Source organism: Solanum verrucosum, unplaced genomic scaffold (assembly GCF_900185275.1).
Source record: "Solanum verrucosum unplaced genomic scaffold, falcon-dt-bn FXZP01000209.1, whole genome shotgun sequence".
Taxonomy (NCBI): Eukaryota; Viridiplantae; Streptophyta; class Magnoliopsida; order Solanales; family Solanaceae; genus Solanum; species Solanum verrucosum.
In genome coordinates this window covers 1,312,390-1,338,855 of record NW_026020702.1, presented here as the reverse complement: position 1 = coordinate 1,338,855, position 26,466 = coordinate 1,312,390, and the positions used below count along the sequence as shown (strand labels likewise).

At 35.1% G+C, this 26,466-nt stretch overlaps 1 pseudogene; it reads left to right on the top strand.

The window, feature by feature from the left end:
* The first annotated feature begins 14,193 nt into the window (after nt 1-14,193).
* On the top strand, nt 14,194-15,132 carry LOC125812400 (cytochrome P450 71D7-like; annotated as a pseudogene).
* The last annotated feature ends 11,334 nt before the right edge of the window (nt 15,133-26,466 follow it).

Here is a 26,466-nt window from a genome sequence, read left to right as displayed (position 1 = left end):
CTAAACGTAGTGTCAATGAGGTATAAAATGAATTTCCCTAAGTTAGTAGACCATCTAGGTATGGTATGGTTGTCTATGAGTTAAGGCCTAAGGGAGGAGTGCCAAGCAAAAGGGGCAAGCCAAGGCCTAAGGCCAAGGCTGCCCCAAATTTGGAGCGACTGCCTCAAACTCCACGTCTATCACCACCGCTTATGGTCATGACCACCGCTCGTGGTCATGATCACGAAACGTGGGAGGCTTCGTGGAGTTTCCTTGATCAAGGGAGAGGGACCTCCAAAGTCCCAGACACTGCCTCACCCTTCACGAGAGGGACCACGAGTCGTGGTCCACTTCACGGCTTGTGAAGGTGGGAGTGAAGTTCTCTTAGCTTTTAGGGATTGGGGATTGTTAGGGTAGCTACTTCGCAAGGCTTCACGGGCACCACTGCGGGCCATGGTGCACTTGACGAGGGAGAGGGGTGGCTCATAAACATCACTTGGCACCAAGGCTTGAAGGCCTTGCCTCCACAAGGCCAAGTCATGATCAAGACCATCACCACGGACCGTGGTCATGACCACAGATCGTGGGAGGCTCCGTGGTCTAGCCTTGGCCAATTGTTGGCTTGTGCAAGAAAGGGGAGCCACTGCCTCAAACACCACGGGCAGTACCACGGCCTGTGGTGCATTTTCACGGTCCGTGAATGTTGGCCGTGGTCCCTGACGGGGACCATTTAAATGAGGAGTTTTGGAAATTTTCCTTTTAAGTCCTATTTAATTAGGGGTGTTTTGGGTGTTTTTAGAGATTAATTATATATTAGTTTTTAAGTCTAAATTCACAAGTTTGGGTCATTATACACAACACCCAATTGAAATCAAAACTCTCCCACTTCTTTCTAAACTCTCTCTCTAAAAACGTTACAAGAAGAAGAATACATTGGAGCTAGGGTTTCAAGGTTCTTTCCCAAATTGCTTGGAGTTTCTCCATTGATTCTCAAGGAATCAACTAAGGTATGGTTGGTTATCAAGATGAATTTCAAAATCTCCAATTTCTAGGTTTTTAATCCAAAAACGTGGGTCTTCTTTCCAAAGTGAAATTTACGTTATAAACTGAATTTGATTGATGTTATACGAACAATTATGAATGAATTTATGTTGTATTTGTGGTTTCTTGAAGAATTCCCCATGAGACCCATGTTTCTCCTACTTTTCCTAATTCTAACCCTGGTTTGTGTTGGATATTGAATGAAGTCTATGAATCAAATGTGATGTTATGTAATTCATGTTTGTATGATGATTCTACCCTAGGTTATGTATAATTTCTATGAAATTAGGGTTGAGTCTTTGAATGAAGCCTTGAAGGCTATGAAGGGAATATGTCAATTGCTTATATTGATGTTGATTATGTATTACTTCATGAATTACCTTGTATTATGTATTGTTCATGAACTAATTGGTGCTTGAAGTATGAATGTCCTAGGAAGGGAAAGAAGGTATAAAGGTTGGTTCTTCTTTGAACTCAAGTATGAAAGGTGAACTACTTAGATTGTAATGATGATATACCTAATGTGTTGTTGTGGTGTTGATGACCTAGTTTCCTCATCCTTAACCCTCTACACTTGAATTAGCTATAAAGTATGTATGTATATTATGGTATGATTGCTATATGATTGAAAGATAGTTCTCATGATTGTAGTGTAATGTAAAGTGAAAGGTTTACTCACTTGCTAAGTGTCTCTAAAGTGAAAGGATTGTTACTCACTTATGAACACATATAAGCTATTATGGTAAGATGTTTTCATAAGAGTCTAGTAAAGACTAATGTGAACTTATGTGATGACTAAAGATGATTACAAAAAGGAATTAGATGCTTAGCAACGAAAGGGCATGTAAATGATATAGGGGTCTCACGTTTAGTAAGTCCGGCTCACCACATGGGTTTCCTCACGTTTAGCAAGTCCGGATTACCCACGGTATGTGTTGTCTCATGAGATGGAAATCCCCACGTTTAGTAAGTTAGGATTTCTAGGAGCAATCTCCTTGACCCTTAACTAAGTGCCCACATAGGACTTTAGCTTGGTGGATCCACCTAGATAGCTATGTACGAATGGTTACACCTTAGGCAAGTGTTAACCCTCTCTTTTCGGTGTGGGAGTAGAACATCGGATTCCATGTAGCTCTCATGGTCTATGTCGGTTATGGATATATCTCCCTAATGTAAAACTAAATAAAGGTATGAAAGGTGTGAACTCTTACTAGGGCTTTCTTAAGTGGGTTTCTTCATTGTGTAAGGGAGGGTATGGGACTTCTCTTGCACATTGCACTTGTGGGATCCTAAGAGATGGTTGTAGTAGTGTTCACTTATGATTATGACTTATGTATGTTGAAGCTATGTTATGTATGATCATTATGAATATGGTAGGTTATGATGAAGTATGATCCTATGTATGTATGCATTAAGTAGGTTGCTTAATGTGATACTTGGCTTTGAATAGGGTTATGGGATTCTATTCCTTGCATTGCAGTAGTATTACTTGGGTTGTCTACGTGTTGGGATGATATTATGTTGGTTTGTACTATGATGCTTACTTTCTGTCCATATTGGATTTACTTGGTAAAAGCGTGTTTTGACTAAAATGACCCTTTATGCATGTTTCAATGGTTTTTATGCATAGTAGCCATACTTAGTACGTGTGTTGTACTAACCCATTTTGTCTCCTTTTTCCCTAAACATTTAGGTTCGGGCCGTTGAGGATTCAAGCTTACTTCTCAAGACACTTGGAGTTGCTTCCCCAAGTTGGTGAGTCCTCAAGTCCGAGGACAAGACCCTATGATCTAGCTTCTATGTTTAGTTATTTGCTTATGTTGAAAGGCAATGTTGTACTTTCCTATTTCTAGACTTCTTATTGATGTAAGGGCTAAGTCCCATTTTCGATGCCTCTTTGTCTAGATGGTACATTGTGACGAAGTTAGATTCTATTTTCGTATATAAAGTGAAGTTGAACTTCCAAAGTAAAAGTTTTAAGATTTTCGTGTTTTTTATTCTATGATGCATGCTATGATGAATGTTAAGGGCTTGTATAAGACCTCTTCGAGGTCGAATACGCCGGTAACGACTAGGGGGTGCTCGCGGGTCGTTACATAACATAAGGATCAAGAATTAACATAAGGATCAACAATCAAAGATCTAATTATTCGGATTATAACAAACCCAGTAACCCTAGACAAAACCCAAGATCCTAATAGCCAATTTAGGGTTGTTTCCACCATATAATCTATAACAAAACCCTCATGCCTCAATATTTATCCATTCTATTACGTTCTACGGATCAAAAAATGGAATCGGGGAGTGAAAAGCTTACCTTTAGCCTCAAGAATGGTAAAATGAGTAGGAGTCGCCTGGGGTTCATTCTTTAGCTCCAAAAGTTGAAAAGTGAATAATAAGGTCGTTCGGGGTTTATTAACGACCTTAGGTCACGTCGAGCCCGTCACATCAGCCCTCATCCCGCTGTTGCGGCCCACTAGAGCGGCGAATTCCAGCGCCAAAGCAACTGGATAGAGAGCTATTTTGAGAATTCCAAAATCCCCATTTCACAACACAACTCTAACCAACGACGCTCAGAAAATACCCTTAGCGCTAAGATCGATTCCGGGAGTTCTACTCACCCGAATTCAATTCCGTAAGGTCGTACGGTATCCTTACTGTCTTAACTATCCACTCATGTAATCAAATTCAATAATAGATCTCTCATTTGTTACAAAATTTCCCTACACCTTAAAGACTCCGAATTTATCCAAATCTGCACTAGGTTAGGAGATTTCAACATACTATGAAAAAGATTTTTTGGCCCTAATTCTTTCCCCATTGGCTTTCCATAACGGCGAAAATCAGGTCGTTACACTCCCACAGAGTTAATTTATATCTTTATATATAAAAACTGAGTTATATTGTATTTTGCAATACATTGAGTTTTCTGCCTACTATTTTAAAAGTTTTTCTTTATACTACATTTTTATCACTGCTTTATATTGAAATGAGTTGAGTTGAGTTGAGACAAGGTAAGTTGTTTCTTTCAGTTCTAGTTCAAGCTTATGTCTTGTTTTAGATTTCCCCTCACATGCTCGTACATTCCATGTACTGACGTCATTTGGCTTGCATCTTTTATGTTACAGATACAGGTAACCAGGATCAGTATCAAGCGCTTCATTGATCTAGTCGAGTTCCAGAGTCATTTGGTGAGCTTTCTTGCTTTCGGAGGATCCCTTTATTATGTTTTGTTATTCAATTTTGTTAGGATGATCGGGGGTCTTGTCCCGACATCACTCATAGTATTTGAGGCTTCATAGTTAGATAGACATAATTCATGAGTCTTTTCATTTTCATTCGTTTATGTTGAGACTTGAGTTGCCACTTTGGCTAGTTGAATGTTTATTTGTAAAACATTCTAAGTTATCTTTTGAAACATTTGAATTATAGATTACTTTTGAAAGTTCTTTTGAGATGAGTATATATTCCGCTAAGAGTTAAGTCATGCCAAGGGTTCGCTTTGGGCCAACAATTGTTCTCGAGGGCCGGCCATGCCTAGTTTGTAGGCTCGGGGTGTGACAGTTAAACTAGAAACAAGTTGTATAAAGATTCAGTCATTATTATTAGTATTTTAAATACTAAGTAGTGAATCTAATTATGAGAGAAGGAAAAAAATTACTCCTGACATAAAATTAGTGATTTCGTGTCTGCAATAGGTGTGTCTATAGATTAAATCTCCAAAAGAATGTTTCATGTTGCCAATGTATATTTTGATGGTATACAATTTTAAAGCATGAGAAATAAAATATGTGAAATTTTTTTTCAAATACTTGAAATGTTTTTTTGAGATTATATTTAAAATAAGGAAGGGGGGGAGGTTCTTTAAAAAAAAAAAAAACTTACTATCTAATTTAAGTTTGAAAGTACAAGATATGATATTCAATGACATTCTTGAATTATGTTAGACCCACAAAATTCTTGGAGTATAGTCGATATTGTATATCGTTGAGTCTTTCTTTACTATTATATGATATGACTAGTATAAAATCATAAAATGGTTTTACTCATTCAAAAGAATTGTGTTCTTTGATGAAACTGTCACTTAAACTATTGTGAATTTTTATGAAAAGATATGTCTATTGAAATAAATTTATTTGTATAGACATGAACATTGGTGAAAAATGATGTGTCATGTTTGTGTTGTAAATTAAATATTTGGGTCATATTGCCCTTATTGAACCAATGAGACTATGATAATGGGTAATTCTATAACAACCAAATTAAATGTTATGGAAAGGTCTCTGAAAAGGACATCTGGCAAGGTGTTAATTCTTAAACAATATGTTTATTTGACAAAGCTATAAAAAGTAAATAACAAAATATTTGTGGGAAAAAGTTACCTCGCGAAAGGTCTCTTGAAACTTAGTATTTCTGCTTGGTTTTACTTGATTGAGTTAAACTAATCAACTTAGAAGTTTTGCCTAACTTTGAGTGCAATAAATAAAAATGTTAAGTTTGTGTTGAATCTAAGTATGCTAAGTAATCTTATACATTTGTTGAAAGGAATTTTGATCCCTTAGAATTGATTCACACTGATATTTTTTTATATGAAGTCAACACCATCTCATGGTGGGAAAAATGTTTCATAACTTTTATTGACAATTGCACTAGATATTGTTCTGTGTATTACTCACCTCAATCTAATGAAATTGTTGACAAGAAAAAACCAAACTGTGAAGGAAATGTTGAATGTCCTACTTATAATTCCAGGGTTACCATAAAAGTTGTGGGGGAAGCTATATTATAACAAAAGAAAACAACAAAAAGTTTTTCTATTCAGAAAGAGATAAACAAAAAGTGTTGTTTGTTAAGAAAGAGAGCAACAAAACATTTTGTTTGTTCAGATTCTGTTGTAACAAGATAGAGAATTGTTTGTTGCCCCTTAAAGAATATACAAGCAATAACTCTCGAAAGATAGTGATCTAGCAATTTCCAATACAATATATACCATATGAGAAATGGAAATGAGGGAAATCGAACTTGAAATATTTCATAGTACGGGGTGTCAAGAAGAAAAAAATATCCAAGTTCCTATTCCCAAAAGGGTAAAAATAGGACCTAAGACTGTGGATTGTATGTTCATTGGATATGCTACAAATAGTAAAGCATGTTGATTTATGGTTCATAAGTCTGAACAGTTGGATAATCAAGTAAAGGGTCTAAACAACCTTGGAATGAACCAAAGAAGAATGTATTTAATAAAGAGATTCAGAGGCGTAGTAAATGTCAAAGGACATTCACTTTCTTCGGGTTTGATTTTGTAACATTTCTTCTTGAAAATGAGTCCATCTATTCAAAGAAGCTATGTCTTCTATGAACTCATCCTTTTTGGGAAGAGGCTATCAATAGTAAGATAGATTCAATCTTGAGCAACCATACTTGAGAGTTGGTTGATCTTCCTCCAGGAAATAAACCTTTGGGTTCAAAGTGGATCTACAAAAAGAAAAGAAAGTTGATGGAAATATTGGAAAATAAAAAAATAAGACATGTTGTCATAGTCTTTAGACAATAAGAATGCCTTGATTATTTTGACACATAATAGCCACTAACTAGGAGTACATCAATTCAGATGTTAATTGCAGTAGTTGTGGTACATGGCCTTCAAATTTGTCAAATGGATGTGAAAAACAACTTTCTTGAATTGAGAATTTGATGAAAAAGTTTACATGGAACAACTCGAGGGCTTTGTGGTTCCTGGTAAAGTAAATAAAGTGTGTAAACTTGTTAAGTCACATTATGGACTAAAAATAAGCGCTCAAATAATGCCATGCGAATTTCACCAAACCATGTTGGCAAATGAATTCAAGATTAATGAATGTGATAAATATTTTTACATTAAAGACACTCCAAATCACAATGTCATTGTTTATTTTATGTTGATGACATGTTGATCATCAAATAGAAATTCCAGACATAAATGTTACTACGGATAAGCTAGAAAGTAACTTCGATATGAAACACATTGAAGTTGTTGATGTGATTGTAAAGGTACTTGAGAAGGTCAAGTATTTGGATTTCAATATTGTCAAGACTCCAATAAATGTGAGCTTTGTACTTCAAAATAAATAAGGCGAAAGTGACTCACAATTGGATTATGCTAGAGTATTAATAAGTATGATATATATCATGAAGTGTACACAATTAGATATGTGCTAAGTAAACTGAGTCGGTTCATGAGTAATCTCGACCAAACTTGGATGGCAATGAAAAGAGTTTTGGGGTATTTAAAACATACTTAAAACTATTTTTTTTTTGCATTATAACTAATATTCAATGGTATTGGAAGAATACAGTGATGCAGATTGAATCACCAGGTCAAGTAAAGTAAAATCCACGAGTGGATATGTATTTACTCTTGGTGGAGAAGCAGTGTCTTGGAAATCTTCCAAACAAAAATGTATCGCTCGCTCTACTATGAAATCGGAGTTTCTCACTCTTGATAAGGCTGGTGAAGAAGTTGAATGACTCCAAAATTTCTTCAAAGATTTTTGGTCCAAACATTTAGCACCAATATGCATACACCATGAGAGTTAAGTTGCAATAGGTAGGGCATGGATCATGATGTATGACATAAAGTCTCGTCATATATGACGTAGACATAATATTGTTATAGAACTACTCTCTAGTGGAATTATCACGATTGACTATGTAAAGTCAAAGGATAATATGTCAAATCCACTTACATAAGGCCTAACTAAAGTGGGAGTTGATAGATTATCAAAGGGAATGGGACTATGGCTGAGGACAAGTCATTGTGGTGGTAACTCTACCTATAAAACTAGAGATCCCAAGATTTTGGTTCAAGGAGATCAAACGAAGTAATTAATGACGGTTCAACATGTAAAAAATTTTATGGTCCATTATCATGATAAGACAATGTTTAGTAGCAAGGATAAATCCATTATTACTATTTATTAGTTTATATGTTTGATACAAGGTATATCAAGTGGTGTATCTAGGGAATACCACATTTAGAAATCACCTATATGAGTGTGAAGCGTAAGCCACTTCAAGGGGAATTCTGTAAGTCCAACTCTTTACGCACTTATAAATCAAGATGTGTTCATGGCTTAAATGAACAAAAAAATGAGAACCAAAACCAGTTTAAGTGTTGATTGTGTGAATTATGTTGTCTAGGTATACAACAAAACTCGACAGTTCAAAGATATCAAATCTACCGATTGATTGAGTATATCCAATATATATTCACTATGGAAAGTTCAAAGGGAAACCCTCTTGTCTAGATGCAATCAATCCTTACTTACGAATCATACAGTTTTTCATGAATATGTTTTCACAATTTTCATCCCCTATTAATGTGGGGGATTGTTGGGTTTTAACAGTGTGAATAGGAAATGAAGGGTTGTGACTCTTCTGAAGAGTTGTAACTTTGCCGAAGGGTTGTGACATTTATGAAAGGTTGTGTCTTTTCTAAAGGGTTGTGACAGTTTGAAAGGTTGTGCCTTTTCCAAAGGGTTATGACCTTTCAGAAAAGTTGTCATTTTTCCAAAAAGTTGTGACATTTACCCTTTGTTGGCTATAAATACAGAGACTTTCTCTCAGTTTTGTGCTTTAAATTCTTCCCTTCTTTTGCATATATTTCTTACAAAAAAAATCGATCGATTGTGTCTGTGTGTGTGATTCGTTGCTGTCATTTTGAGTTCGTTGAAATTATCAAAGTTTGAGGTACCACTACTTCTTTAATGGTTAATCCATTTTATCTTGAGAGGAATTAATCTACAACCTTGGGTACTTAAGGGGATTAAATATCTTAAGGACACAGTGGGTTCTGTGGACTCGGATAGTTCTTTTCTTTTTCACTTCATCTTTTATTATTTCTGGTACTCTAATCTTAATACAGGAGATAACACTGATTCTTCTAAAAGTAATAGTTGTCATGCCCCAAGCCTACATCTTGGACGTGGCCAGCACTTGAGAACCATCGCTGGTCTCCAAGCGAACCCTTAGGCTTTCTCACTACTCAGTGGAAGACTTACCGAAGGGAAATAGGAACTCAATACGAAGATTAACACTCAAGGGCACAATAACGTTCGAAAGTATTTAAATAACATAAGTACTAAATTTAATGTCTTAAAGGACATCAAGAAGGGAGAACATGAAAAGAATCCCTAACTACTACTGTCTGTGAAGCCTCTAAATAATGCGATGGATGTCGGGATAAGACCTCAACAATCTAAAAAGAACAAAATAATAATGTGAAGCCCTACGGAAAGCAGGATCAATGAAGCACATGTTGATGACCCTAAACACCTGAGAAGACATAATCACTTCATGTTACCTCAAATGTGAAAGCAACAATAAGAGATGCAATATATAAAGCTTTTAAAACAGTAGATATCAACTCAATATGATTAAAAAAAAAATAATAAACTTTGTACTCTTATATGAGAGATTCTCTAACCAACAATCATCACTATGATCTACGTGGTGATTCAACGTCTCACCCACGCTGCCAAAACTGTCCTATACCTTTTCGGGGTATAGAACACCTCAATTAAGTTGATCCACTAAGTTATGCTTAAGATCAATACAGAATCATCTAAAAAGTATGACCCTTTTACCCATGTTGGCATATATGGTTTATGAGGATTTTGAATTGTCTGGACGCATCGCCAAATCAGTGCGCAATACAACTCCCAACAATATATAACTCATGCTCAAATGTTTAAAAACATAATTCTTTCTGAAATTGAGATAATTACTCAAAAGATCCTCTTAAAAGAGGTGATACTCAAGACTCCTCATAAACTCATTTAGAAATCAATGTTTCTCTCGTTTTAAATGTAAAACTATTACACACTTGGGAATAATTAGTTTCCGTATACTCATTTTGAAACATGAAACTCAACTCTCCTCATTCTCATGCTCATTCACTAAAGTCTTACTTCAAGTTATAGATAATTGCAAAAGACTTCTCAAAAGGACTTTCTTAAGCTTTCCTATTAACTTTACCTTCATTTGAAAATGTAAATTAAGAGACGTGATTAGGATATGTAAGATCTCTCAAGAATTGAGGATATTTTAAGTGTGGATATCAAGGAGAGAACATTGGTACGATTCGAGGAACACACACGTAAAGAAAGACGGAAGGGTAAGGGACCTGGAGACCCTGGCACACTAAGTGGCAGGGCACTAGCCCCAAAACTACTGGCCAGTAGTTGGGGCGCATGGCTGGCGTGGCGCGCCAGGACCCAAAATACTAACCACTAGTTTGGGCCCAATGGTGGCGCGACGCCCCACCCCTCTATCTAGATTTTTGACTAATTTTCTTGCTCAATTTCAAGGCCTAACTCCTCTAGAATCAAATTATTTTCTCCCAACCATTTTTTATTAATAAACCCAACACAAATTCAACAAAATCCCACCCAAAATCCATAGTTATGAATGGGGTTAAAACTCAAGAATTTCTGAAGAAACTCAATCAATCAACTTCAAGAATGAATTCACAGATGAAATTACATGATTGGCGTGAGTGTGAACAAACCCAATACAATGAAAGCTTACATACCTCGAAGAACACTTGTTATTGGTGAAATCCTCAAGTTCTTGAAAGAACGCTTGAAACTCTTCTCCTTTCTCCTCTTGAACTTGCTCTAAAATCCCTATACGCTTTTGGAATGTCTAAATTAACTTTGCGTCTAATTTGATCCTTAACTTGGGTGGGTAAAATGTGGCTAGGCCTTTAGGGGTAAGGAAAAGACCATCTTTCCTTAAACAGATGAAAAGCCTTAACTAGAGACACTCCACTCAAACGGGCATTACTTCTTACTCCTAGCTCGAATTTTAGCAAACTCGGTGGCGTTGGTGTTAAAAAGTCAGAACAAGAATAATAACCAATAACAATAGAAAAATATTAAAATCTCAACTACACTAAATAATTTCAAGAATCACAATTTCGAGATAGTTAATATATTTGAATCAATCAAATAAAAGTGAATATAATGTAATGCAATGATCATGTATGCAACTTGTATACCCACTATCTCCAATTTAGGATGTCCATGAGTCATGAACCTTTGGACACTCGCGAAATCCATATATCTTCTTGAAGCAAATTCCAACCAGATCACACAGGCAACCAATCATTTAAGGTTGAAATAACATCACTCCGCCCAACACCAAATCCAACCAAATCACTTTGGTTATAACCATATGATTCATTATGAAGAATTTGAATTATATTAGATATCGTAGGAAATCATAAACTCCAATATTATTTGAAATACACTACAACACTTGTGGATTCAATCCATCAACCACGTATTTCAACAAAGTTCCTATAACATAGTGTAAAGACTAAAGATTGCGGTAATAGCTTTGAGATGTAAAATATATGATTAAAGCACAAAGATTATGTCTCTATAATAAAATGTACCGTTCTCTGGTTTTTATTTGGTTTCTAAATATGCACTCAGTCCCTAAAGTATCACTCAATCTTTCTCAAGAGTTGAAGAATTTATCTAAATGTGATGTTCCTACAACCATACGATGTAACAGAATTTTCATGGACATATTTCATCTTCCCTTTTTTAAGGCAGTTGTTATAATTATGCTTTTGAATGATAATTTATTTTATGAATAATTCTAGTTAGTAGTTGCCTATCTAGTTTTTGTGATGATTTGCAAGGTCACAAATTACTATTTTATCCCTTTACATGCACCAAATCATTTCTAATTAGTTTTTGGAGTTGGTTTTGAAATTTTATTGAAAAGTTATGGTTTTTAGAAGTTTTGGAGTTTTGAGAGGCTTAAGTTAGTTAAAACTTGTTTTTGGTATCAATAAGTTCACCATCATAATTTTAGTTTAGAACTCAAGTTATTGAAAAACCTTGTCATTTAACAATCAAAATCTTAGGTTTTGATGTTAAAATCCATAAATATCAAATGGAAAAGAAGTTTTAGGGTCACAAAAGCTCACCCAAATGATTTAGCATAAGAAACCTCTTCCAAATCGCCTCCAAGGATTTTACAAAGCTTAAAATGCGGAAAAGTGGCTAACACCCCAAAAATGGCAGGAAAAAGGAGTCTCATATGTCGCAAAAGCAACCCTCGGTTCTGTGATGCCCTATCTTAAGATTAGAAGTGCCACATTGGCAAAACACATGAGAGATGTTGGGTATATAAGTAAGCAGGTCTTACTAACTAGTAACTCATTTTAAAGTCGTATTGGCCTAGGCCCAAAGCAGACAATATCACTAGCGGGATGGGTCGTTACAAATAGTATCAAAGTCACTGTTGTGTCAGCCTTGCCGATGTGGACTAGAGTTTAATTGAGTTTTGACAAATCCCGGTAAGGCGAGGCAAACCTCAATGCTGAGTGCAGACAAATCCCATTCGATGGGGTAAACCTCAACGAGTACGCTGAGTCTAATGAGGGGTTGTATGTGAGGCCTCAACTTAAGATTAGAAGTCCCACATTGGCAAAACACAGAAGATATGTTGGTATATAAGTAACCAGACCTTACAAACTAGTGAGGTATTTTAAAGTCGTACAGGCCGCCTAGGCCCAAAGCAGATAATATAACTAGAGGGCTAGGTTGTTACAGGCTCACAAAAGTGAACCCCGAAAAAATTGGGGTCTCGCTTTTGCGACCATTGCAATCCTGACCCATGGTTTGCTTAAGCGTACCCCACCCAAAAGGAGACTTTCGCTTTTGTGACCAGGATCTCCCTTTCGTAATCCTCACCATCGCGCAGTACCCTTCGCGAAAGCGATGCACACTAACATCAGAAAACCAATAAATAATCAAAACATCGAAAGGATCCTCGGGATTCAACCGAAACCCCGTACACACAACTCATTTATGAAAATTGACTATACTCAACATTCCGAACTCAATGACATCGTCAAAACACAATTATGAGGTTTCCTTGACCTGAAACTCATGAAAGTCACAAGAAACCAAAATAATGCCTAAAAAGGTCAAATCAAGCTCGGGACCTCTGAAAATTCAACCAAGACATCACTTAGGCCTAAAACCATCCCCCGAATCGAATGAAACTCTTAGAATTTTGATCCGAGCATTCGAACCTCGAATGTTGACCAAAGTCAATCCAAAGGCTAAAATTTTACAAATTTCCAACTTAGGACCTTAAATCCTCAAAAAGACTCTGAATCTTAAACTGACAACTCTCATAGACCAATTTTCACATTGCAAAACGGATGGAATTTCAGTTCGATACTCGAAACTCCAAAAGACACCAAGAACTCATTTTTAATAACTTTAGCCTTTCAAACTCAAAACTTAGAAAATTCACAACCATAATACTCAGAAATTGAAACCAACTTTCAAAATTTATTCACTAATCATTCGGGGTCAATATCAGGAGGGACAAAATGGTAACTCTATGAAAACTTCCAAAAATAACCAATCGGATCATTACAAATCAGTTCAAGGAATTTAGTATCCGTAATTTGAGGAAGCTCTTACAACCACAAATGCATCCTTGAAATTACTTGCACACATAGAAAATGCATAAGATTAGACATGTCGGTAATTCAAAATAACAATTGCACCACCAGAGGATATGGTACGGGACGAGGCTGCTCCTGTCTTAATCAGAGATCTCAAATTCAAGTTTTGGGGTATGAAAATCCTTGTTAGGGAGTAGTTCCCTCCAATAGGGACCTACAAGACATGAATAATCCAAAATAACCAGGCTCTAATGTAGATACCGAACACCGAGTGTCGAATGAGAAATAATAAAAATAAAAATTGGAAGTTAATTGAAAAACCCAACAACGTGTCTATGATTTTATAGGAGGGCCTGCCAACCTTGCTATGAAAAAAAAGGAAAGATAAATTTAATATTGTAAGCCACAAAAAATTGGTTAGAAAATATAACAATGGAATTCCAAGAACCTTCATGGTTAAATTTAAGATTTCATGCCTGAATTAATCTTCTTGGTTAAATTTAATTAGCTAACTCTTGAAATTCAAACTATACCAAATAAATGAAATAAAAAGAAGTGACTTTTGTTTGATAAACTTAATTTTGGATGGACCATGGGTGAAATTTATTGGAGCTAAAACTCATGTTAAAAAACTTGTTGGCTCTCGAAGTCTTCCATATTATTGTAACACTAGTTGAAGCAACATTCATAGAAAAATGTACTTTTCTCTTGTTACCATAGTATATTTGCTTCTCTTCTTCTCCTTACTTTTTATTCTAGTTAGTAAAAGCAAAAAAACAAATAAAATTGCCTCCAGGTCCATGGAGACTCCCATTTATTGGAAGTCTGCATCATTTAATTGGAAGAGGACTTCGTCATCGCACTCTTAGTAATTTAGCACAAAGGTATGAGAGTGTTATGTACTTACAACTCGGGAAAATTCCTGTAGTGATCATATCATCACCTACTATTGCAAAAGAACTTCTAACAACTCACGATCTCGCCTTTTCTGATAGACCGCAATCTACGTCTACAAACATCATATTTTACAATAATAAAGACATTGCATTTATTCCTCATGATAATTACTAGAAACAAATGCGTAAAATTTGTAATGTACAACTTCTTAGCGCAAAGATGGTCAAGTCCTTTGGTGGGATTAAAAAAGATGAGATTTCAAGTCTTGTTTCATCAATTCGTTCCACGAGGGGTTCTCCAATTAACATGACATAAAAGATCTTTTGGTTTACGAACTCTGTCACTTGTAGCGCAGCCTTTGGAAAAATATTCAAAGATCGAGATATGTTTATAAAATTGTTGAAGGATATATCTTTCTAGTGTCAGGATTTGATGTGGCTGATTTGTTCCCTTCTTGGAAGTTACTTCGCAAACTTAGTGGTGCAGAATCTAGATTGATGAATTTCCATAAAAAAGTCGATGAAATTATGGAAGATATCTTAAAGGAGAATCTTGAAAATAAAGCAACTAGGAACAACGGAATTGGTGAATTTGGAGGTGATGATTTGGTTGATGTTTTACTTAGGCTTATGGAGGACACTGAAGTTGAATATCCAATCAGAAACGACCATATTAAAGCTATGATTCTTGTAAGTTTGCTACCATCTCATGATCTCCTTCCCTCTTATTTGTTTTAATTGTTGCTTTAGCTTCTTTTATTTTCTTGCTCAATAAAAATAACCTGGTTTACTAAATCATTTCTATTTAATAAAGAAGTAGATTGATTTTTACAGGCTAATTGGGTAACTTTTGCATGCCGAACATAAATATTCAAAAGATAATCATTGAACAAAAATATTGAGAAAAGACATAAAATGTATTTTGAAGTTGTTCTAAAAAGTCGATTTCACTCAAACTATTTGTGCGATCTATGTCATCCCTTTTTTATGTGGAACTAATATCACTCTAATAGCGGTATCACCAGGAGTTAATATCTCATATGGTCTCTTAATTTTAAATAGTTCACTTAGAAAGGGATTCAACTTTTGGTTATGTGTTCCAAATATGGATGACTTGAGGGAAAATTTTTTGGTTGAATCCCATAGTTCATGGTATTCCATTCACCCGGGAGTAACCAAGAATTACGGTGATTTATGGGAGGTCTATTGGTGGAATGGGATGAAGAATAATATTGTCGGAATTGTGGCTAAGAGTCCAAATTGCCAACAAATGAAAGTTGACCATCAGAAACCGGGAGGTTTTTCCCAAGACATTACCTACTTGAAAGTGGGAAGACTTGAATATGGAAACTATACGTGGTTTGCCTCGCACCCGGTGACAACATGATTTGATTTGGGTGATAGTAGATCGGATGACAAAATTGGCCCATTTCCTTCCGGTCAAGGTTTCCTCTTCGACGAAGGACTATGCCAAGTTGTACTTAAGAGAAATGGAAAGGTTGCATGGAGATCCTTTGTCCATTTTTTTTTATCGTGGTACCTAATTCACTTTGTAATTTAGGAAATCATTCCAAACGGGTCTTGGCACGAAAGTTAAGCTTAGCACGACTTTTCATCCAAACTTTTCAACGATATGTAAAGGGCTTGTGTGATTGATTTTAAGGGTAATTGGGATGACCATTTTCCATTGATTGAGTTTCCTTACAACAACAGGTATCACTCAAGTATCGATATGGCTCCATTTGAGGTCTTATATGGTAGGAGGTGTTGGTCTCCTATAGGATGATTTGAGGTGGGTGATGTTTCCCTAACATTTCCCAAATTTGTACAAGAGGCCATGGAGAACGTTCGGCTTATAACGGAAAAGTTGAAAACAACTCAAAGTCGGCAAAAGTCATATGCCGATATGAGAAGAAGAGATCTATAGTTTGATGTTAATGATTGGGTTTACTTGAAAATCTCACCCATGAAGGGCGTAATGTGGTTTGGTAAGAAAGGGAAGCTTGGTTCCCAATATATAGGCCCATATCAGATTTTGAGACGTATTGACAAGGTTGCTTATGAGTTAGACCTGCCGAATGAGTTGGCGTCAGGGCATCCTGTTTTCCATGTCTTTATGCTTAAGAAGTGTGTTGGAGATCCAACATCCTTAGTTTCCTTAGAAGGGTTGGGTGTTGATGAAAGTATTTCTTATTAGGAAGTTCCAGTTAAGATTCTAGACTGACAAGTCAAGAAGTTGAATAATAAAGAAATAGCTTCCGTGAAAGTGTTGTGGAGGAATCAATTAGTTCATGGTGTTACTTAGGAGTCCGAGGTAGATAAGATGTCCCGATATCCTCATCTTTTTCCATCTACTCCTATTCTAGCTTGAGGTAATGAGTTCCTCTTGGTTTGTCTTTATTTTGGGAGTCATGTGCCTTTATGTGTTTCCATGATTTCCTTATGTGATGCATTTTCATGAAAACTGCTTTGGAAGAAAAAAAGTTTAGATGATTTATTTTCCTCATGTTTTTTTGTGCATTGAGTAAGAGTTGCCTATAGACATCATGAGATGAATTGATGAACATGCTTTAGCTATGTTTTTTTAGAACAAATTGCATATGAGCCCCATGTGATTGTGTTGAGCATGCATTCAGCTTGGAGAAGGTAGTTCCTCCTTCAAAATGAGTAATGTTGAAAATGCATGCATATTGGGTTTCTAGATGTAGTTCATGTGATGCATTTGAGTATGTATAACTTGGAGTTGATATTTCCTCTTTGTATATGTGCATTGCATGCATGATGGGCTGATAGAGTTAGTTTCACCCCTCTTATGATGTTTTGAGTGTGTCCTAGCTTGGAGTCGATAGTTCCTTCTTGGTTGTGTGCATTGCATTGTAGGTTGTGTTGTTAGTTCCTCTCCTACTTTTTAAGAACCAGTTTGCATCTCATTCGAAGACGAATGGTGCTAAGAGGGAGATATTGTAACACCCCAAATTTGAATGAGGTAAGCCTAGCAAAATTTCAGGATTTACAGGCGCCATCCATAAGGGCCAACCACGGACCGTAAGTTGGCCTATGGAAGGGCCACCAAAATTCTCCCTAGGCTACGAACGACGGTTGGGACCACGAACTATCGATGGGTCCACGTCTCCTGGTCCAAGGGTCGTAGGTCTAGGAAAAATTCTTTGACCACCACAACGAGTGTGCAGGACGGACAGTTAGTCAATCCACGGTCCGTCAATAGTGGGTCATGGGTTAAGGTTTGGCAGTTAATCTCAGTGGTAGTTTGATCTTTTCCTAATTAATTAATTCATATACTACGTCATTTTACCCTTCTCTAAGACCCATATATATGTATTTTCAACCCCCAAATTAACCCATTTACTTCATTCTTTCAAATTCACAAAATAAAACCATATCTCATCTACAAATATATTTCTCTCTCTTGAAACTGGAAGAAGAAGAAGATTCAACCTAGGGTTTCAAGGCAAGGTCTTAATTCCTTCATTGAAGGCTAGCTTTTAGATTCAAGGCATGATATTTTTCATTCATGAATTCCTTCCATTCATGAAGTTTCTGAATTCTCAATTTCAAAGATTAGAATTCCCCAATTGGGTGAGGGTTTTCTTCAAATATCAAGGGTTCTATTAATTATTGATTTAAATGATTGGGTTATAATATCTTATGCATGAATTGATGAAATTTGATGGTTTTATTATGATTTTCCCATGAACCCATATAATCCCCATGTTGTCAAGTTATGAGTCATGTGTGGGATTTTGATATTCGAGGAAGACTTTTATGAAATTAGGAATGTATTGTAAGATTTACATGTATTTATCATGAAATCCATATCTAACCCGAGTTTTCTAAGTATTGATGACTGAAAGTGGGTTTTGAACCTCAAGAGGTAAATTAGGGACTTGTGCATTTTCTTATGAAATCTATGCAAATGTTTTAAGGGTGCTTTGAGAGTAAAGTACCAATGCTGATGTTTTGTTGTGAAAGGATATTCTCATAAATACATACTAGCATGATGTGAAAGGTTTCCTCACATAGAAAATGAATCTTAGGTTGAAAGGATTTCTCACCTAATTAAATCAAATAATAAGAGCTATCCTGATGAACTAGCTTGGATTGGTTGTCCAAGGGCACCTTTCCATGAATAATGAAGTCAAGTAAGAAATTACTATTCCATGAGATTTATGCTTATCACTGAGAGGATATTGATGATGAGATGAAAGTTCTCCCGTTAGTAGAGGTTGGGTTTCTAGAAGTAATCTCAGGAGATGGAAGCTCCCCCGTTAGTAGAGGTCGGGTTTCTAGTAGAAATCTCCTTATCCCTTAACTATGTACCTACATAGGTTGATTAGCTAGTGGATCCACTTAATCTACAAGTTCATGGTTCTACCTTGGCAAGTAGGACAACCCTTTTCGGTGTGGGAGACATCGAGGGATTATGTTATAGCTCATATGGTCTCTATATCGGTTAAGGCTAATTCCCCACACTAATAATGAACTAAGGTTACTTCATGTAGTATCTTATATGAGTTCACAGGTTTTAAAGATGAAGTTACCTTGCATTGACCAGGATTTTATGACTTATGTTTTGTATATCCCTCATATCATGTTTTAGCTTGGTCAATTGCACGTAATGAAATAAAATGTCCAATTTTAGCATGATTTAAAAGTTCTATGCATGGCTATAATACTTGGTACGTTGTTTTGTAATAACTCATACTCTTGCCTACATTTCCCTAAATGTAGGGTCCGGCAATCAGGGTAATCAATTTCGTGGCTAGAGGCTGACTTGAGATATTTCTGAGCTTTGGTGAGTCATCATGCTTCAAGGACGTATTTTCATTGTTTAGTTCATTTTCATGTATTTCTCTTTTGGGCATGATGTATGGGCTAGGCTCAATTTCATTCTATTGAATTAGATGGCTATGATAAGACAAGGGTATTTAGACTTCTGCTTTGCTTTTATAAAATGTTTTGGACATGGACTATTGTTTTACTCTTATTGTTCTATTTCTTATGTTATGAGAGCTAAGTGTCTTGTATGGATTTCTTCGAGGTTCTATACGCCATGTTACATCTAGGGGGTACCCTGTGTCGTGACAAGCAAGGAGGCTCACCAAAAAACTTTGGAACTCGACTGGATCAACGAAGCGCTAGTTGATGATCATGGTTACTTGTATCTGCATCATGAAAGATGCAGGCCAAATAGTGTTAGTACAATGAATGTATGAGCATGTAAGGTGAACACTGATCATAACTAGCAAGCTTGAACTAATAAAAAGGAAACATACTTACTTCGACTCTACTTAAATCAACCTCAACTCATGGATACTCAACTCAATGCAAAATAAAACGACGATAAAAGTGCAATTTATATAAAGCATTTAAAACAGTAGATAACAACTCAATGTATTTTAAAATACAATAATAACTTAGTTTGTATGTAAAGATACAAAATAACTCTGTTTGGAAGATTCACTTACCGACAACCATCACTATGAGTTATGTGATGATACAACGTCTCGCCCACTCTGCCAAAACAATCATATACCTTGTCGGGGTATGAAACTCCTCAACTAAGTGGATCCATTAAGCTATGCTTAAAAGGCAATAAGGAATCATCTAAAAAGTATGGCCATTTCTACCCACATTCGCTACATGGTTTATGAGAACTTTGAGTTATTTGAACTCGTCCCCATATCAGTGCTCAATACTACTCCCAAAATATTACTTAGCTCATATGTTCATAAAAATGTTTCCTCATATTCAACTTTGAGATTATTACTCAAAAGATTTTATCTTAAAAGAGATGATACTCAAAACTCCTCATGAACTCTTTGGAAATCAGTGTTTCCTCTCATTTTAAATGTAAAAATATTTACTTTTGGGAATACTTAGTTTACATAAATTCATTTAGAAAAATGAAGCTCAGCTCTCCTCATCCGCAAACTCAAGTAATCAAGTCTTAAAAAAGTTTTAAAGATTGTAAAAGACTTCTGATAACGTTGAAATATACTTCTTGAAAATAAATATAAACGATCGTATGCAATATATTTACCCAACTATGACTTGGGGTCGATCCCACAGAGAATATGGAAGAATATTGTCAATAGCAAATATTTAACTCGATAGTCGCTATATAAAAATAGGGGTATTTAAATTGAAATAAAATAAAAACAATAAGAAGATAGCTTTGAACTAAGAATTTATTTATATTCAGATTATTAAAAGTAACTAGGAATGTGTTGCCCATAAGCTCATAACGCAGTCATCCTAATAATAGTAATCATTTTCTAGTGTATTACATGCAATGTGATAAGTTAAGTATCTCTAAATCCTTGGTCCGGCATCTAGAGAATTTCACCCCACACCTTGGTCCGGCTACGTGTGTATAATTTACTAACCCTTACATTTACCTCATATTAGACATCATAATCGATGTTTGGCTTAGTTATTACTTCGCACCAATCGACACTAGACTATTAGATAGTATCACACTAAATCTATGTTGATAATTCTTTTCTTGTTAATTACCTCCTTGGTCCGGGAAGTAGCAACAAGGCGAGTTCTAACGTTGGCCACCGTTAAAAAAACTTCTAGACGAAAGAATTATCAATGCATGCTTCAACACTATTCACGAATTACTTAGTTATTATTCATACTTTATTAATCGCTTATGGTTCCCACAACCTTAGTTATGAGAGTTAGCTACTCATTATCTCAAAAACACAATCAAAATTCATTAAAATAAATATGCTTGTGTTAATCATAAAAAGTTAAGAACAATAGCTTAACTATCTTTTATTAATCACGAATACAAATAAATAATAAAGGAGAGGAAATAATAAACCACAATTCTCCGGCCTTCACGGCGGCTCTTCCACAGTTCTTAAACTAGAAGAAAATTTATATTGTGTCTTGTATCTTGGTTCTTCACTTTCCTCCTTTTAAGAATAATTTTTCATCCCCTATTTATAGATAGAGAAACCCTAAATAAAATAATTGAGTTCAAGACAAATTAGGAAAACAAAACCCAATTAATTTGGGATTTCCACTGTACGCGTATTTCTGGAATTTCACGTTGCTCGGCGCCTTTCACACTAATATGAGCCCTACAGCTGCTGACACGTGGCAGCAGTAGTACCCAATTTCAATTGCAAATTGCTCGCAACCTTTTTCCTCATATATATACAAATATATTATTTTATTAAATTTAATCCATTAAGTTGTCTGCTTGATTTCCTTCTTGAACCTTTAATCTATTATTCGTTTTAGCTCCAAACTTCTTTATTTTTCCACCAATTTAATCCTACAAATAAAATACACAATTTAGCACAATTCATAAAATTTATGCTCAAAAAAGAAAAATATAAATAACAAATGTGAGAAAATAATGATTAAAAATATGTATTTTTAGCCTCACATCAACACCCCACACTTAAACTTTTGTTCATCCTCGAGCAAACATTGAAGCTCATCCCAAAACAAATTCATACTAGCAATGTCATCACTTTGGTTAATAGAAACAATTAGGCCATGTACCAATTTAAAAACATCAAGTAGACTTCTCAATCATTATGCAAGACATCCAAATAAACAACAAACCTCTAACGTCCTAACCTCAAGGAAGGACTTTGAACTCATCAAATTTAAGCTTGCTCACCTACTCTCATCAAAGAAAGTTAATAAAATCCCCTATCTATCATGAAATAAGTGCCCTCACAAGAAGAAATAGTTCACACACTCAAAACAAAAGATTGAATATAAATTAAGGACTTAGCATCAAAGAACACTCTCACACTCACAATGAAAATTCACATGTATGCGCAAAGAATCATATGCTTGCCCATTATGTACATCTCCACTAATTAAGCATGATTGAATAGAATCAAATAGGACTTTAACGGGTTGTAATGTAGGATAGGGGACGGGTAGGAAAACTATATAATAGTGACTTACACTTCCTTAATCACTTTGCAATTTTAGACTTCATCACCCATTATTTTCTTCTCTTTATTTTCAGCCCTCTCTTCAACAATTATTTCACAAGTAATTCTCATCATCTAAAGAATGTTTCAATCATTTTTATTTTATTTTTATTATTTTCCTTCATAATAGTCACCCTCAACTTACGTATTTTACATGCATTAAGGTGCACGATGTCTTTGGAAGGACCAGGGCCATCATCAAGGTAACTCTTTTTTTTTCATGTCACATTCGTTTGTTTTTTTTTTCATATCACATTCTTTCAAAGAGGGCTTTTAAGCACTTTGTAGCTATCATTGATTACTCAATCATCCCTTTTTCTCATAATTGATAATTAGAATAAGTCTATGCTATAATGCTCATGGAAGCAAGGTGCAAAAACTAGGGATTCAACAAAATAGTTAAGGGCAAAATATGGCTACCAATTAAAGGCTACAGGGTCAAAAGGGCTAACTAGTGATAAAATATCTGAAAAGGCAAAAATTTACTAGACAAATCAAAGAAAACCTATTATCATCTCCTAAACAAAGCAACACTTTTTATTTCGCTTCAATAACATGCAGGGCAAGTTCTAGACTAAGATGCAAAATATGGAATAAACAAAATCTCACCACACATGGCACAAGTATCAATCAAGATGGATCAGTTCCACTTCTAAGAGAGACAGGATCATAACAAACTACAAAATAAAATAAGCTATATACAAAGTCGCAACCATGAACCTAGATGTCAAAAAGTTTGCAATTTCACTAGCAATCAAGCATTCACAAGAAACTACTACTCAAATTTAGGCCCAAATAGTAAGTATTACATAACTCAAAACGGTCCTTTCTTTTCTCTCCCAAAAAAAATAAAAATAAATATAAGACCTAAAAATAAAGTTTATTCCTAAAAAAATAAAAAACACTCGGTTCAAAGGGACTATCCTCAGGAAAAGAACCGAAAACAAAAGCCAAGGAACTCATCCTAAAAAAAACTCAATAAAACGGTAAAAACTAAGAAGTCATTCCTCCACCCCACACTTAAAAAAGATGTTATGTCCCCAAAGCATTAAATAAAATTTAAAACAAGGGTTAGGAAAACTCCCTGAGGCCTTTAGGCCTAGCTAGTAGCATTTTCTCGTAATTTTCATCAAGGGTCATCACCCCACACTTAAGCTCAAACATGCTCCTTTTTTTTTTGGATACTCAGACTTCCCCTAATCTGCAAAAAACAAGAAAAGAAAAAAAAGTGATACTAATAAAATAAAAATAAAATAAAATAAGAAGTTACACTATTACTTGGGTTGCCTCCCAATAAACGCTTAATTTAACGTCGCGGCACGACACCATCAATTTTACTATTTTTCCTTCCACTTTGAAGATATGAATTGCACCCCTAATTTTAAATCAATTTTTGTATTACGCTCAACGGGTGGTGGTACAAAAATAAAGGTCCCAAGCAATAGATATCGCATTATGCACTTCTTGGATCCTAAGTGAGGAATGTAATTCTCTTATATTGGAACAATAAATTCAAGAACATAGACACAATTTTCCTCCTCCATACATTCTTCTATAGGCTCAGATGGCTCGATTAATTTCTCATCATCTAAACATAATGTGGAAAAATGATTGGAATGAGGTCTAGTGCGCCCTAACTTATAAATTGTATTATTATTTACACCCTCATATTTACACATACTAGAGTTTTTGAAAATAATATTATCTACTTCATTACATAACTCTAGTGTACTCTTCTCAACAATGGCAACATCAATAAAAGTATGATCAAGCAATTGACCCTCAACTTTTAGCTCTTCAAGTAGACTTATAAGTACTTTTTCTTCCTCACACATATTAAATTGTTGGGTGTCATATGATTTAATCTTTGCACTCAACTCACAATCTAAATAATAGAGGTCAAATTCAAATTTATATTCACCATTGCGCTTACATATTGATTTATAGCAGAGTATTAACAAATCTTCCATGTCCCCATACAACTTATCTTGTTGAGAAAAAATTAACCTAGAAGAATTCATAATGTCAAAAGTGCAAGAATTGCAAGAACACTTATCACTACATACTTTTTCAGATGACATCTCAAGAAGAGTATATGATACTAATAAAAAACAAAAAATTTAAAACTAATCCTAAGAAACAAAAAAGGACTACAAGTCAAAATAAATACTAAAGACAATTTCTAAGCCACATTCCCCGGCAGCGGCGCCATTCTTGATAACGTTAAAATATACTTCTTGAAAAGAAATATAAACGATCGTATGCAATATATTTACCCAACTATGAGTCGGGGTCGATCCCACAGAGAATATGGAAGAATATTGTCAATAGCAAATATTTAACTCGATAGTCGCTATATAAAAATAGGGGTATTTAAATTGAAATAAAATAAAAACAATAAGAAGATAGCTTTGAACTAAGAATTTATTTATATTCAGATTATTAAAAGTAACTAGGAATGTGTTGCCCATAAGCTCATAACGCAGTCATCCTAATAATAGTAATCATTTTCTAGTGTATTACATGCAATGTGATAAGTTAAGTATCTCTAAATCCTTGGTCCGGCATCTAGAGAATTTCACCCCACACCTTGGTCCGGCTACGTGTGTATAATTTACTAACCCTTACATTTACCTCATATTAGACATCATAATCGATGTTTGGCTTAGTTATTACTTCGCACCAATCGACACTAGACTATTAGATAGTATCACACTAAATCTATGTTGATAATTCTTTTCTTGTTGATTACCTCCTTGGTCCAGCAAGTAGCAACAAGGAGAGTTCTAATGTTGGCCGCCGTTAAAAAGACTTCTAGACGAAAGAATTATCAATGCATGCTTCAACACTATTCATGAATTACTTAGTTATTATTCATACTTTTTTAATCGCTTATGGTTCCCACAACCTTAGTTATGAAAGTTAGCTACTCATTGTCTCAAAAACACAATCAAAATTCATTAAAATAAATATGCTTGTGTTAATCATAAAAAGTTAAGAACAATAGCTTAACTATCTTTTATTAATCACGAATACAAATAAATAATAAAGGAGAAGAAAAAATAAACCACAATTCTCCGGCATTCACGGCGGCTCTTCCAACGTTCCTAAGCTAGAAGAAAATTTATTTTGTGTCTTGTATCTTGGTTCTTCCCTTTCGTCCTTTTAAGAATAATTTTTCATCCCCTATTTATAGATAGAGAAACCCTAAATAAAATAATTGAGTTCAAGACAAATTAGGAAAACAAAACCTAATTAAATTGGGTTTTCCAATGTACGCGTATTTTTGGAATTTCACATTCCTCGCTGTCTTTCACACTAATTTGGGCCCTCCAGTTGCTGACACGTGGTAGCAGTAGTACCCAATTTCAATTGCAAATTGTTCGCGGCCTTTTTCCTCATATATATACAAATATATTATTTTATTAAATTTAATCCATTAAGCTGCCTTCTTGATTTCCTTCTTGAACCTTTAATCCTTTATTCGTTTTAGCCCCAAACTTCTTTATTTTTCCACCAATTTAATCCTACAAATAAAATACTTAATATAGCACAATTCATAAAATTTATTCTCAAAAAGGACAAATATAAATAACAAATATGAGAAAATAATGATTAAAAATATGTATTTTTATCCTCACGTCAACTTCTCGAAATGACTTGATAGAATTTTCAAGACTTTACTCTTATCTCTACCTTGAATTTGAATTATGAATTCAAGGGATATGATTCATGTTATGAATGATCTCTCGACCTTTAGATGTAGTTTAGAGTAGTCATAATCAGTAGGAAGTAAAGGTACAATTTAAAAGAATTTAGACGGAGAAAACTGTTTTGCCCTAAGCCTACACCCTGGACGGGGCTGGCACTCGAGAATAATTGCTGGCCCCAAGCGAACACTTGGCATGGCTTACTTACTCAGCGGAAGACATTACTGAAGATAATTACTTTTAAAACAAGTATACTAAACTGCTCAAAATATAACTTAGAATTTATTATAATAACATTCACTGCGAAAGTGGCAGCTCAAGTCTCAACTTAACTATAAAGGAAAAGTAAAGACTCATGAACTAACATCACT